General features: G+C 40.0%; 1 protein-coding gene across 2 annotated transcripts in view; it reads right to left on the bottom strand.

Annotated features, from left to right (window-relative positions):
- The window catches only part of LOC108681006 (nuclear hormone receptor E75), a 68718-nt gene that overhangs the window by 24748 nt on the left and 27113 nt on the right, over positions 1-16857 (bottom strand). The window lies entirely within an intron of this gene.

The raw sequence follows: 16857 nt of genomic DNA, 5'->3' as shown, positions 1-16857 counted from the left end.
TATCATATTTTACGCTCGCATCATTTCGAAACGGCATGTGTGAAGTATGAAATCAAATCGCATCAACCACGGGCGCGAAAATATATTAAAGGTTGGAAAGACGGAGAGAAAAGTATGTAGTGCCATCACGGCCGTCCATCCTAGTCGATAATTCAGCCATGAACGACGAGGTCACGTCGAGTTGTGGCAACGTTCTCATAAGTGTTCAGTAAACAGACACTCTAGATCGTACGTTCGTTAAGTACTCAACCAACAAGCGATCAGGCCCACCCTGAAAATTTAGCAATTACATACCAAAAATGCACATCGAACAACAATTGCAAAAATGGTCTTTATGGCACAGAATAAAACGATTTTCTCAGAGACGAAGAACTTCGTGCCCTATAATTGTGAACAATTGTAGTCTGAAATCCTTCAAAGTTCAAGAAGAGCAACAAATGTTCAAGATTACGCAGTCCTCGATGATAAACAGACAACACTAAAGTCCCGGCTGCGAGTTTTGCCAGAAACTTTAATCAGGACGTCAAATAATAGGCAATCATATTAATACGAATAGAATTTATTTTGAAACTGAAAATGCTTTCAGTTTCAGTTTAAATTTTAGGTAAACAAAATTATGCACATGAGTTCATGTTCAGCTAAGCTAGACGACAGCCCAAAAATTGGCTTTTCGGAATGGGTAAATTTTAGTAACTAATTTTTATATTGAAACTCAAAAATGTTCCGTTTGTTCAAATTCTCGGAGTAAACTGAGAGGAATTTCCTGCTTATAAACGTCATACTCCATTTTATCAAATGGCATGACGATTACAAATATGAGTAAACAAAAAAATACAGCAATAACGTGATTACATTTGAAACCAATCATTGACCCTCAAAAAAACTTGCGAACTGTCCAAGAGATACTCGGAACGCAGATTTGACAAACGATTAACTTTTAGAGTTAGTATGGAATCAAAACCATCTTCTAGTCCCAACGCTCTTGCACTAATCCACCGCAGATTATATCCTCTATGTGGGATGGAGGTAGCCAAGGTCCCAGACAATGGTTTTCAGGCGCTGCTCGGCCCACATAAACTAATGAAAATTAGCACAAGCGCGGCGCCTAGCACTGTAATGTGCTGCCACGTGCATGCTGTGCACTGTAATGTGCTGCCACGTGCATGCTGTGCACTGTAATGTGCTGCCACGTGCATGCTGTGCACTGTACTGCGAATTGTATGCCGAGCCCATGCCATGCGTTGCAACACGCTTGTTGTGCACTGTCGCCACCTGCTACAGTGATGCGTGTAGCATCTATGCTGTGCAATAACGTAGTCGGTGAAAAATGCAATGCAACATTCATGCTTTGCACAATCGTGATGTGCAAAGAGTAATTATGCTCTGCCAATAGCCCAATAGCGCATCATTAATCAATTAATCATCTTTTGATAACAACTTTTTGGTCCAAGTCTGTGCATTTTAAAAGTGAAACCCAAATTTTCAATCATCGTACGTATCGGAGTGGACATCTTGAAAATCTGCAGCAATCCCTTGAATTAGTAATTTAGTCATGAATTTATTGAGTAAAATGAGAAGCAGGTAGGCAATACGAGGTCACAGGGAGGAAGTGTCAGGCGAGCCACGGCCGGACGATGACCTGAGCCGCGGAACTCGCGCTTTCGACGCCAACCACCGGCAACACTTCAGCGCTCCATTCACCTACAATTCTGGTAAATATACCACTTCAAATAATTGAATATTTAGTCTGTCAATACATAAACGAACGGCAATTTGAAATAGTGTTTCCGTGACTAATTCAAGGAGGATTACTGAATAGGCGACGAATGATATATGCTCTCTTAAATCCTAGAATGTTTCTAAGACTGTCTGTAAAACCTTATAAATTTAGTGATGCTTGTAAAATAAATTGAAATAAGTTGAATTCTCGTTCCATGTAAATAAAAATATTCCCGAAATACTTAGCACAAATCGCCGTTGGACTGAAACCAGGCCAAGACAGCCGTGAAAAGGAGAGCTTGACAAGCGCGCTCTACCGAAGAGAAAACGCATGCTCTTGCCAACTTTCATTTAAAGGAGAAAGTGGTTCTTATTTAGGTGGTCTTGGTTCTTCTCTCCGACCAGTTGCTCATCCTGCATTAAAGCGCATGTGTTCAGCGTGACTACTATATATCATATACTATATATACGCTAATATCATATGTTAGTATAGGTTGACAAAATTTGTTCTTTTAAGCAGGTTTCATTGAAGACCAGAGAATATAATATCATATAGGTACTATACGCTAATATCATATACTACATATAGATAAGTTTTATCTGAAGAAACACTTTCTGAACAAATGGTGAATTTAGATTAGCATCCTTGATAAATGAAACGTAGTTTATGATTAATTCAGGATGTTGAAAAGCGACGTGTGCAAGATTTAAAATTCGAAAGTCGCTCGTGCGTAGGGTCAGTGTCAGAGGCCTTAACTTCAGCACGTAAAGCTTGTTGACGGGTAATGATCTGTGCTGCAATAAGCATTCACTTTCAAAGAACTATTGCAGCTTCACAGATATTTGCAGTGGAGTTACTCGACAACGATCGATATCATAAAGATGCACTGCATGAAGGACTGCCCATAGAATTTCACTCAAGTTATAAACACGAGTACAATTAACACTTCAGACATTCATTAAAACTTGAGACATTCATGGGGAAGATTAAATGAAGCATAAACACGTTGTTACTGCAAATAATGAATTATTGACAATATTCGATGTAGGTAAAATCGTTGTGACTGATTTAACTCGGCGGCGAAGCGGAATAATCATGCTACGGGACTAATAATGACATGTGCACTACAGAACGGTAGTTTTACGTTCCAGCCAAATGGAATATCGTAAATCATGATCGATTAATAGAATTTACTACCCAAGGACTAGTAGCAGGCGCTGGGCGAAGAATTATGTGCAGAACTAAACGTAGACTTGTGTGCAGAGCGAACTCAGGACAGCTCACTACACAATACCCTTACAGTGACACCGCCCCTCACCCTCACAACCCTCCACTCTCTCACCACCTAGCATGCACCCTGACACACATAGCGGTCGTTGCACTGTCGTCGCAGCTGCTGCTGCTGCAAGACGAGGGAAGGAAAGTTTATCGGAGCGAGGGCAATACCGAAATGAATACCAGAGACGCAAAACAGGCAATAAGAATTGCTAAACAATTTCTCATGTGACCAAATTTTTGAAAAAAAATTAGACGTAACAAATCCGATGAAAATAGGGACAAAACCATAAATACCAAATTAAAATTAAAACAAAATTAGACGTAACGAATTAAATGATGATAGGGACAAAACCCATAAATACCAAATTAAAAATAAAATAAAACATATTTTGTACCGAGTTGAAAGTATTGTTCGGATGAATGTGTGAGACGAAATTGTGTTTCAAAACCACTCACTTTGCTTCAAATCCGGACCTATTGACTGCGTCAATGCATGCAAAAATAATCTCACGGTATTGACCTCAATGGCAGCTTGATAACTTGTTGATAATTGCGGATTTAAGCGTCAGGACATTGTAGACATGCTTTATTACGGCCTCGAGTGTGAACGCTGCTGGAAGAAAATTCAAAAATGACATTGCCAGCGTTCAAGTCAATCTATAATAAATAGTATGATTATCGGGCTAAATGAATGTCGAAAAGAATAACTTCAATATAAAAAAGAATTAAAGGTTTTTTGAAAAAAAGTTACTAGTTTTTTCATTCCAACTTAGTTAGTGATAGTTAACTTGCTATTTCGCTCGTGATAATAGCAGGGACCTCTTTTGAGCGCCTCTAATTTGGCAATGTGTTAACTCAATAAGGGTAAGCATGCAGTAACTTTCACTGTAACACTAAACTGAATTCAGGACAAATATTCCGGATGTTTTAGTGAGGACATCAATCAATCAATAAAACTCAGAGCATAATTTGTTGGAGAAGGAATTTGATGAAAAATTATTAAGCCAAGAGCATGTAACTTTATTCCATCATGGCGACAGCTCCAAATCGCAAACAATAACCAAATTTAACACTCCTGTTTGCTGCTACAGTATGCAAAACTATGATTCTTTACGTTGGAAATTGAAATATAAACCTCTGCCACATTCATTTCGATTATCAATCAGCACCTCAAGGACTACGTCAATAGTTTGATCCACGAGTGCAAACGGAAACAGCAGCAGCAGTGACTCGAAAAACAGAATTGGTAAAAGAAAAATCAATGGCATTCAGAACACAAAACCTGCAACATCAATAGCAGTAGCAACACAAATTAAAACAACAGTATTATTTTCGGCAGTAACAGCAGCAAAGTTGCCACTTTGGCAGTTAGGGCAACAGCTGTAAAACTATAGCGACAGTCGAAGCTACAACAGCAATAGCAGTCAGAGGTCCAGCAGCAATAGCAGTCAGAGGTCCAGCAGTAATAGCAGTCAGAGGTCCAGCAGCAATAGCAGTCAGAGGTCCAGCAGCAATAGCAGTCAGAGGTCCAGCAGCATTAGCAGTCAGAGGTCCAGCAGCAATATCATAGCAGCCGGAAATTCAGGACCAGGTGACCCAGCACGAACAGCCAGATGTATAGTGGCCTCCGTGCCTGTGGTGATGTCGGCAGGTCAGTGACCGCGCTGTTCGCGTCCCATATTTGGGCTGCCAAGTCATTATAATTTAGGGTGAGACTAAAAAAGCAGTCGAATGAATACTTGCAAGATCTGCACATAAATAATTCATCTGTAAGAGAGCTTAGGAAAATGTTGACGGAATAATTGTGCACCCGAAAGTAACGTGTATAAGGAGAGCACGTTATAAAAAAAGTTGATATGGATCACCCTACTATGTCATTCTAGGCAGTGGCTTCTCTACAACGGTTTCACTATATTATTATTATTTTCATTACAAAGTAGGCTCAAGAAGAAAACAAGAAGGTCAGAAGTCTTGGCACGAGGAAGGTATTCAATTCAGTCAGGCCGAGGTGCCACAGTCATCGGAATATCCCTCGTTCCCTTTCACTTCCTTCACATACCTCGAGGTATGAAGAACCATGTTCTCAAACAAGTTGATAAGAAAATCATATCTTGAAGGATTAATAATAAATTTACTAATGATACATCATACCACATGGGAAGGTTTAAACGAAAAAAACACACACGAAGAAGTACAGTCACCTTCACGGGTGCATACAAAAGATCCTGTAAAGATATCCAACAAATACCACAATTGTGGATGAGATGTCATCTTTATTGAGATGGAACTCGTCGGGATTTATATACCAAGAGGGAAGAAGGAAGGCCGAGGACGCGGTCATAAAATGAATAGTAAACGCGGTGGCAGGCCTGGAGTCGGTCACGTGTCACATGGGAGTCGTCTCGCCCACGTGAAGTTTCCCTGCAAATTATCTGCTGGCCTGACCTGCTCAGAGGTCTTCTGTTTTTTTTACTGTTTTACACGGGAACGCGTTACTGCAACGAAGAAAAGGACAGGCTGAGTTTCACAACTTTTCTTCTTAATTCATACAATAAATAATGAATCAGAGTCGGGCGGTTTAATAGTGGAATTTAAGTTCTTGAAATCATACAAAAATACTTTATTATGCAATAAAGAACGTTTGTCTATGTTTAATGTTTTTTCATAAAGCTTAAAGAACAAACAACATATTACAAAGGATCAGAATTCTCTGGCAAGAGATTGCGGAAGAATGTATACATAGAGTCGGCGACGGCAGATATTAAATTTCTTCCAGCACAACTTTCTCCGAAACTTTCGCCCAACCTGAAGTGAGATTTCGCTTTTTCTACCTCCGACATCGACACTTTCTTCCGCCCTAGATCCAGGGAAAGGGGAAAGTGTTCGCAGCCACGGCATCAAGCAAAGATTCAGGAACTCGTGCTAACTAACAGGTTTAACCAGTTCAGTTCATCTTGGCTTTCTATAGGAATATCATGGATCATTGTTCGACCCGAGGTCAACATAAGCATCCCCAACAAAGAATACTTGTTCATAAAAATAATGTACAGTATATGTAGACGTAGAACGTTCGGCGGAAGCTTTTTATTTAGAATTTCAACTCAATAACTGACAAAATGTTATCCATTAACCAAGTAACTGTAACCAAGTAAGTACAAGTTACTGTAACCAAGTAAGTACAAGTACAAACATAAACCAAGTAAGTAACATTAACAAGTCAGTGAGTGATCTCTTCGATAGACTATTAATTTACAATGGCATAGCTGATGATTGTGAATATAATACAAGGTTAACAATGACTCTCAGCAAAAAATGAGCCTATATAGCAATCTAAGGTCGTCGACCATACGTGCACTCCCGCGTGTTTAAGGTCATCTCAGGCTATTCACCTCATCGTCGCGGATGCTGGGATCAGAAAGGATAGAACTCCTGGTGCAATGCATCGATAAATACAGAGCATTTTAAACGCTAGCAATTGTGCATCTACGCAATTCTTAAGTTTAACTGCCAACTTAATTTACTATCAGCATTTGAAGGTACATTAGCTATATAGCAAACTTAAAACTTTGTGAATAAAAAGAATGCTTTGAAAAACATGAGCAAGCTTATAGATTTTTGGTATGACAAGTACAACTGAGTTTCCAGGCTTTTCATATTACATATGAAATCACATGTACAATGCGAGTAAAGTTTATGTCCGAATACGTGAACAATCCTCGAAGGTTATTCACTCCTGACTCGCCAGAACGCATCTGGAAGTCACCGAGATGAAGGTGAAAGTAAGTAGCGCAACTGTTGCGGGTACCTCCCTTCAACGGGCGTCAGAGTCTTGACGACGCTTCAAGGCAGGGAGCATTGAACTGCGCTCATTCAGGATCGATTAATCGATGATCAATGTGCTCATTCAGGATCGATTAATAGATGATTAATGCGCTCATTCAGCATCGATTAATCGATGATTAATTCGATGATCCATGAAATAGAGATATGCGTGATACATGATTTACGACCTGTGCAGTCAATGATCTGTATGATATGTAACTTTGTGGTCAATGGCCCAGTAATTTATATCGCGCGGTCATGTTGTCAGAGTTCAATAACCTTGATTGAGGCTTCAACTTCAGACTGACGTCACGCGCTAGAAACTCAATTCGGTACGGACACATGTGACCCAGCTAACTCCAGCACATTCTCTGAAATTCGCGGGGGCATTGAACTTCTACAATTTACTTTTCCTGTTTCTGATTTGATGACAGTACAAGATGTTCATCATTCTCATGGTCGTGAATGAGCACGCTAGTTGGAAGAATTAGTTCTGAATGTTACCCAATCAAGTAGAATTAAATCCAAGTTAAAGCTGATTCGGTTGCTCCTATAAGGACAATTAAGAATGAATAAAAATACAGAATTTTAAAAATCAGTCCATCAATTATTGCACCCACAAAATATTAAGAAGTCAACATATACCCATACTGACTATTCAGATAGGGATCTGAAAGGTAACACGTATGAAGGCTGAAACTGCAAAGCAATCATTAATAACTAAATTATGTTTTGATAATTACTAAATGCAACAGGAGCCGTCTGCAGACTCGAGTCCATCCGAAAATGAAAGTGACACGGCAAGGATTTACTCGTTGCTAGCTTTACGAAGTCTCCAAGAAGTGAAGGCCAGGAAACGATAGCATGCATCATGTCAGTGACCGCTCGTAGTTGGGGAAAAGGAGGAGGACGTGAGAATTGGGTCGGGGATACGCGAGGGGAGAAAGTGCTTATGAAGGAACCATGCCAGGGACTTCTGCGTAAGAGCCACAAGCGAACGCTCGAATCAGCAGCGTCTCAGAAAAGAGAAATCTAAACGATGACAAGTTGCACGGAGCTGCGATGAATATGTCAAGGAACATTACGCCAAGTCAAGCAGAGAACTAAGGGAAATTATGAGCTACCAATCAGGCAAGAGGTTAAATAACAATATCACTTCAGTAGCTCACCACACTAACTAATGACAAACGTGAAGCTGAGGGTTCATACATACTTCGCTATGCGGGGTCATTGAGTCCAGCCCTGAAGCATGGCTGGGGAAAAATAGGCCACGAAAATGTGACATCAAATTGACGCGCTGCGAAAATCGATGCATTTGAGCATACATGAACATTGTTTTAACCCATTCAATAATGCAACCCAACTAGAATCCACCTTGGAGCTCTTGGTGAGAAATAAAATGGGTTTAAGATTTTCACCGATGCACAATTTGGAAATGAAATTGTCTGCAAATGAGTTAATGCAGAAATTTCAAATGAGTACACATCATTATCATGAACAGCATTGAAAAGAAATTATTCCAAATTCCATGTATGGAAGACAGCAGCTCTCAGTCCTTCCCAAACACGGAGTCCTAGGTCCTAAAAGCTCGCCAAATCAATATAATCGCACTTAAATGCTTATCAATAGTTTTCATGGTGAAAAAAACGACCTCTTTTCATACCATACCCGTTCTCTTTTAAATTATTGACCGCATAGATCGCCGTCCCGGTTGTGTGTATACCAAGGCTCATTGTAATAAATATTTACGGTTCAATGTTCTGAAATGTGACGCATGAACCACCCTCTTCGTCATAGAACACATCACGAGTAGCAGCAGCAGCAGCGGCGGCAGCAGCAGCAAGTTCAACGGCCGCCGGGCTACATGACCTACTAAAGAAGGGCCGAGCCTTGGTGTGTGTCGGAGCTCGCTCTATACACGCGACATTTACGTATGTAGAGCAGGACATTGTTGGGCAACAGCTCATCGTCTTTACAGTCTTATCTTCGCACATCTTCTGGTTATCTTCGCCTCAATTTCAAATCATACCTCGCATCTTATCCTCTCATTCAAATCATACTGCATCTCATCCAAACGCTTCTCCGAATACTTTTTCATAAGTTAGTGAAGCATAAACCAAATTTGGAAAAAAGTGTGCATCAGGTCAATGACATGAAAGAAAAAAGTACATTAGGTTTTTTGCATGGAATTGACACTTAGTGCCACCCAAAGCAATAAACATGTGTGCTTCTGACGGTTATTCTTGATAAAAGTACTGAAAGATCGCAATTGAGAAGCTTGCGGAGCTGAAAAGCAAATCTATGGGAGATGAAGGCTTCACCATTTCGATCTCTCCAGGAGCGAGAAAGAGAGAGTACGTGTCATCTACGACAGTCAATTCCCTCAACGCGCTCTGTAGTTGTAAGCGAAAGTAAGAGCAGCGTACAGAAATGAGAAAGTGAAGACAAAGCCATCGAAAGCCTTAACAACTAAGCGGCACTTGCCAGGCTGCACGGCATCGGTAACGTGAGGCAACGAGAAAACTGTCGAACTTTTTAATACTCGTCTCGTCCACGAGAATATAATCGAAACAAGCGGTATAAAAGTGGTAACTATTATAGAAATGACTCCTCATTTGTCATCTAACCACATATATATATATATATATATATATAGTAAGAAAACCATACAAATTCTTAACAAAAATTTCACTGCATAAATACTAATGCCTCGGAATTAGAGTTCTAATAATGAGCAACAGAGTAACTTATCTAACAATTTGGGTATGTTTTGAGCTAACTGAAGTGTTCACAAATCGTTCACTGCAGCAGTTTACTCCGAATAGGCTAATCTGTGTTCTATTGTGATTGTTTGCCATTGCAAAACAACTTGAAATGATAGTCTAACTGAATTAGGGTCTCGAAATGCGTTAGTCAAAAAGTGCCGATAGGTTCAGTGACCCGAGAAGATAATAACAAAGGTACTCGATCGGCAGTGACACAAATTGACGTTGAAGAGAAGACAGGAATTCCGTGTGGACGATCTGGGACAAGCTAGGCGAAAAAGGCCCCTCGATGCATGAGTAAAGGGGATATACTTATCAGGGCACTTATCAGAAGTCTTGAAATACGGTGCATGGGATGCAGTGAAGGACATAAGCCCCCGGATGGATCGAGGACACCACAGACAAATTAGATGAAGTCTCACGTGACTGAAGCTGCACTAGTGATCTGATAACTTGATTGAAGCAGCACTAGTGGTCTGATAACTTGACTGAAGCAGCACTAGTGGTCTGATAACTTGACTGAAGCAGCACTAGTGGTCTGATAACTTGATTGAAGCAGCACTAGTGGTCTGATAACTTGATTGAAGCAGCACTAGTGGTCTGATAACTTGACTGAAGCAGCACTAGTGGTCTGATAACTTGACTGAAGCAGCACTAGTGGTCTGATAACTTGACTGAAGCAGCACTAGTGGTCTGATAACTTGACTGAAGCAGCACTAGTAATATGACAGGAGAATATAAGCTAACCGAGGGCTCTGGATGTAACTTAACACGATCTAATTCGATAACATAAACGAGAGCCTATAATTAAAGGTTATAATGATAGAGACATCCGCTAAGATGAGTCTAAAGCAAGCAACAAAATTGAATACAAGTCCGGGATTAAGAAAACAACGAGAATCGGAGCAAAAGAAAAATTCCCCAGATATGGCAATATCTTCCAGCTAAACTAGGAAATGTTACAAAGGAAGTTGAACTAAGTGACCGAAAAGTTGCATCCTATTGCCGATCCTTATAACAAACTTTATCAGGAAGCCATGACACTGAACGCAAATATAAGAAGCATGCAATTTGAAATTACAAACAGCAGGTTATTTGCATCACAAATACATTTATTGGCTAGAAGGGCATTACGCTCAATATTTTCACGAGGAGCAGCTCACATGGCAGGTCGTTCACCTCTGCCAGGTCGATAAATGATCTAGGGCAAGAGGGGGAGAGTTGGGGGGAGATGTAGGGGAGTCAATGCAGCAGTATGGGGAGCTCGGTTAAATTTAGCTGCGTGAATGTGCAATGCACACACATCAAATTTTAAATTCAGGAGGATTGTGCGCTGGTCGTGAAAAATTTCATGAAAGCTAATAATTAAATTATTTATTATCGGCATACCAGTTGAAGTTTCAAGCCGTATTCTTGTTGCTTCTCAAACGGCATGAAACATTAAAAAATCTAGGCCCTAAATTGATAAATATAGGCCCTAAGATAGCAAGGAGTCGTCGAGATCATAGGCTTTTCACTAATTAAGAGAGTGAGAAGGAAATTTTCTCTATTCAGTGCTTTCGCTATCAAGCCCACGCTAAGCTCACTGCTGGCCTTGACTGAAGAGCTGCTGTTCAGAAAATTGTTTTTACAGCACACACTGAGCTATACGAAGCTAGTTTTCTGTGAACTCCCAAACCTTCGTTTTCTATTCAAGTAAAGCAATTTTCTATGATGGTCTCGAATAGTTTTCTTTCAATTAGTCTTTTTGAGTCATAACTCAAGTAATTTGATGCAAATGATTTTTTTTTGCAATAGGTATTTGTTGTAATGTGGAAATTCAAAATAAAGATGCCAGTAAAAATATAACGAAAAGATGAATTACTTTTAAGAAAAAACTATGAAATTATTTAAAGGTATGAATAAGAACGAAACGCTCATGAGATGAAGCATTATTTAGTAGCATCATTAACTAGTCACAACTTCCTTTACTCTATCAACTCATTTGTTCATTAATTATGTTTCTTGCTTCGATATGCGACATTGATGCCGGAGTAAAAGCACTTCCGAGACTTCATTCTCAGAGTTTATTACATAATCCAAACATTATACGCAACACAGGCATGAAGTAGTAAAAAAATTATCAGCTTTGATGAGGCGCATGGTCGGCATCTTACAATATCACATACAGTAGATCTCACAATAGTGGACAGAAGTCACATTCTGTCCACGATAGTAGACAGAAGAACTAAAATGAGGATCCCCATTTTTACCGTCTATGCAGGGTTATTGTAGATTATTCTCATAGATATTTCGAAGCTGAAAGTAATTCTGCCCTACGATGTTTGGCCTTCGTGATGTCCGCCGCACATTATATCATGATGCTAGCCAGTACATGCGCTGCATGTCATCATGCAAAGCCACGTTATGCAGACAGCATTAGTCAATGTTTGCTCATACGAGAAACACAGAGGATATGCACTACATTGCGACAATTCAGTAATTCTGCTACCCACAATAATTGATCGAACCAAGAACGTCACTTAATGGTCATCTCAAACGTCAAGGCCAAGGCCAAGTCTGGCGTCATGGTAATGCCAGCTTCTGAGCGAGGCCTTGAGGCCATGAACCTTTGATTCAAGGTCTTGCAGGAATTATTATTGAGAGGTGAGCGCCCTAGCTTTAATAATCCAAATTTAATTCGAACAGAATAAAACAAAACTCTATAGGTCAAATCACGCGCTAACAATTATTTTTTTATTCTACAGGCACTACATTATTCTTCTTTTTGCTGAGCAATAAAATTTCAACGGACTAAATAAACCGTTGTTTTTTCCTTATAATGAAGCGATAGCAACCAGTAAGAAATTTTTGCAGTCATATCATTTGCGGCTAAACGAGCAGCGGCCGATCACCGATCATTCTGTGATAATTTCCAAATGGTATCAACGGGATGAAGTTGACGGCTACCCAACACGAGTAAAATAAACGTGGCTACTCTGGTCCGTGGATTTCAAGGAGAATCAATAAAGAACAAAACTCCAATAACACAAGACATTTCGTTAAATTCCGCGACTTTCTGACCCTTCAATGCTGGATCTAAAGTAACTAGGAGCTAAATTTTAATAATTAGCCTCGCGTAAATAGTCATCATTGATTTCCCTCATGAGCAAGCAAATGCGCCTTGGCAGCGAACCCCAGCGAGACCCCAGCCTCAACGCAATTTTAAGCAACTACAATTCCTTCAATATAAAATAGAGCAAGAATCTCCATGATATCGTCACCGTTAACCTTATTTTAATAATTGAGACTAGTTTGCTCTTAAATTCCTAATGCATTTACAGATAAGGCCGTACAATCAACCTTGTGCTGCCCATGCCAAGTTCAATCCCTTATTAAAACTACAGTAGAACAAATAATCTAAAGGTCAATATTCAATAGCCGCTACTTGCAGAGGTAAGTTTCTCCTTCAATGGTGTTTCAACTCGCAAAATAAGTCAACCATTAAGCCTCCGTGCCGGCAATTTCGTAATGTTATCCGCACCGCAATACTCATTCGAATTGAATAAAAAATCAAACGGTAAAAGTTCAGATGAAATTTTAGAGCACAAAAGCTCACGTTTCGTGTCTCAAGGTCATCTCATTTACAGTGCTTTTATCTTTCATTTTCCCAGCGAAGGCCGAACGAGGGTACAACGGCCGAGCTATCGAGCGACACTTCTCCCCACACCTCCCCACTGCAACCTCAAGCGCGCTTCCCCAGTCCACGTGACCACTCCGACTTATAAAACATAAAAATTATAAGATCATTTTTGGTACAAGAACAATACACACAGTATTTAATTATTAAGTAAGAAGTTTTACTTCCTTATCCATAGTACGGGATAAATAACAAGGGATCCAATCGGATTGAAGGGATCCTTCAATAAGCAGGGCTGCAATACAGCGCTCTATTGAAGTGCAAGCATTGGAATGAAATGAAAAATTACAAGTTCAAGGCTACACGTGAATACGCGGTGTTTACTCACCAGCTTGTTACGAATCTCCACTTCGGACGTTCAGTGATATGGTTATAAGGTTCAGAATTTTATAATGTAATACAGTCCTATGGTCTCGGCTTCAAAATTATCTTATAGAATCCGGCTGCAGAAAAAACGGATGTACAAAGCAGGAAATTTAGTAGGGACAGCATATAACTATAACAATGATCAGACCGCACTATTTCGGATCAGTTAGACGGGAAAATGCTACAGTTCAGGATCTGCAAGAGTAGCATGAAGCGAGACGGGTAAACGCACGAAACAAGGGAGCAAAAATCGAAAGCATCATAAGCAAGTGAAGCTATAGGAAGAGAAGGGGAAAGAAGAGGAGGGCCGAGGACACTTGGTAGCGGGGGTGATTGCGGGGACAGCAAGAGTGGGAGGTTGGGATCACTGGCCCGGTGACCTTGACTGAGCTCAGCAAGAACAACAAGAGCAGCAGCTGCGCCACTGCAGCTCTGCTGCATCACAAGCAGCTACAGAAATGACTGCAGAACTGGCGATAGAAACGATGAACAACAACAAAAGAAGCTTAAGAGAATCCGCAAGACAACAGACGGTATATTAGTAACAGAGATAAACAGCACTTATGGTCAAGAATAAACACAAAGAAGCGATGAACAACTCGGGCACAGTTTGTAACGGTAACAAAATGACAAGTAATTACAGGATTTAGACTCGTAACTTCAAGCGGAACTTCAGGCAGCTCTTGTACTACGCGCAAAATAGGTGATTCAACGGATCAAGTTCGAAGCATACTAAATCGTTGCAATACTTTACAGTGCATCATGACAAGAAGTCATACTCCACTTGAGTCAGAACACTCACACTTCAAAAGATACTGCACGAACGAGCAGAAAACAACGGCTGCAAGTTTCAAAATGAATTTGCCCGTCATTGGTATAAGTGATAAGTTTGATTAGTTAAAGATATCTCTCGATAACACACGCATTGGACACAAATAATCGGTTTTCTCGTAAAAAGGTTTTACGCAACAGCAATATTATTTTAGCAGTTAAGCTAGACCGGTGAGAATTATTCAACAGTTAATAAACAGTTAAAGATTAGTTTGTACGTACGACACATTTTCATGGAGTAAAAATTACTTACCTTGGTGACCGTGAATGCTACGTTCACAGTACATCATGTGTTCTAAAGCGCGATTGACATGATGTATATAAATTACATCGGGCATGACGGGATCAAGGATATATGATGCCACAGTTGTTTTGAATGTTCTATGTCTTTGTCTTTAGTGATGTATAGATGACATTTTGTTTTACGTAGTTTTCATGCATTGCAAGAAGACAAAAATGTACATACCTCCAACAAGTTTACAGCAAAGATACGGCGCTGAAGAATATTTGCACTCATTCTGAGGTCACTTGAAGATAGAACAAAATTACATTCGTAAACGATAGGCGTGCATGCGACGCAAAATTTAAGATTTACCAAAAATTAACTCTCCTAATCCTAGTGAATGCATTTCGTGTTCCGAACTTTACCACAAACACCTCCCGCACAACCCAGCCTCGCCTACCTGCTCTAAGTCTCCCATTTGGTCCACTTTTTTTGCTCCTGACGACGTGGACTTCAAAACAACGAACTTGGAGGCACAGGTTAGGAAATGCTGGAGCCTCGGACAGCAAGGAACAATCATAGTGGACAGAAAAAAATATTTGCTCCCATAACCCTAACTGACGTAAATAAGTAGATGCCCGTCAAGCGTAAAGGAGGATCGAAGGTCACCAAGCTAGGTCACCCCACGTGTGTATAACACAGAATGCACACTGCAAACGGACGTCTCAATAACGTTTTATTACACTCGAACACGAATCAATACCTCTGTGCAATGTAAATCACATATAAATCGACCCATCAATCCAGGAAAATTTTTAGCGAAAAAATTCTGATACTATGTATCATATATGCCATGTTTACTGCATAGCCCTAGCTCTGCAAAAGTATTCATATTCCATCTTTTATTACTTTTACTCGTCGTTTAAAACATTCAGTTCTGTTGAATACACGATGTGGGACTGTGCGATACAATTGTTATCAGAAGCACACCTGAAGGAGACCAACACCGTAGAAATAGCAGCTGTAATATAATAGAGTGTAAGAGTGAAGGTAGAAACATAAACGCGTTCAACAAAAACTCTTTGGACATTGCATGATGATTCGAAAATATAATCTAGTAGAAGTTCCGCAGATTTAATAGTACCGGCGCATCACGACCTCAAAGTACTCTAAAGTTTCCGAAATAAATAATGTTATTATTTTCATTATTATCAAGATGTTGTCAATATTACCCTGCTAGCTTCAAGCAAATCTTGTAAGCTATGAATATGCTGACCGTTCGAAGTCATAAGGATATGTGTGGACAATTAACTCTGGTGAATGTCTTTGTTAAAGAAACTCTGGTTAAATAGGGTTACTTTTAAAAGCATCACAGCGGCCGCCAAGGAGCCTCTTTTGTGGTCAAGGTCACATCGTTCGGTCACAGCTATAACAAGCTCGTGACGTGAGATGAATGTCGACCTAACGTACACACGCACACAAGCACTTGCCTCCAACTTCAATAGCCTGGATCAAAATGAACCAGAACAGTGATCTGAATTTCGACAAATATTTTGGTTTCACGCCTACGAATTGGGAGATCTAATTTGCATCTAGCAAGATAACCATCTGATTACGTGGTCCATTTGTGAGTAGCTCGTTCAACGGCAATCGAAGGTTGTCATTGCTTGGTCGTTGCAGCTGCAACAGCTATTGTACTGCATGACACTGCGCTGCTTTTGTATCACTAGACTTACAAGATAAAGGGCTCTTGAGGCCTCTTCTCCTTGCAAAGGTAAAATTTGACCTAGTGAAAATTAATGGATGAAAAGCATCCATTCGGGCTGCTCTCAAGCAAATAACTGCTGTGTCCGGCATATAAAAGGGGAGTGCACTAATAAAACTGTTAATACTGTGTGATAATACTTACCGAGTGCACTGACAGAGAAGATTAGGTAATGAGTGTGGCAAAAAGTTCTCATTTAAACTCTACATGACTTATGGTTATGACATATGAGTTAATGGAATTGATTTAAATCCTACCTAAACGTAGGCAAAAGTGAATATTCAAGAGAGTAAAGATAAGTTGAAGTGAATGAAGGATGATTGAAGCGTATAAAATTGGGTAAAGCGATTGACGGTGACGGGATGGGAAGGCAAAGTGGTTCAGGGTGGAGTAAAAAAAATGAAGGTT

The sequence above is a fragment of the Hyalella azteca genome, unplaced genomic scaffold (genome assembly GCF_000764305.2).
Source record: "Hyalella azteca isolate HAZT.00-mixed unplaced genomic scaffold, Hazt_2.0.2 contig9872, whole genome shotgun sequence".
Lineage (NCBI taxonomy): Eukaryota > Metazoa > Arthropoda > Malacostraca > Amphipoda > Hyalellidae > Hyalella > Hyalella azteca.
The sequence above is the reverse complement of the archived record's forward strand: the minus strand, read 5'-3'. Positions and strand labels throughout refer to the sequence as shown.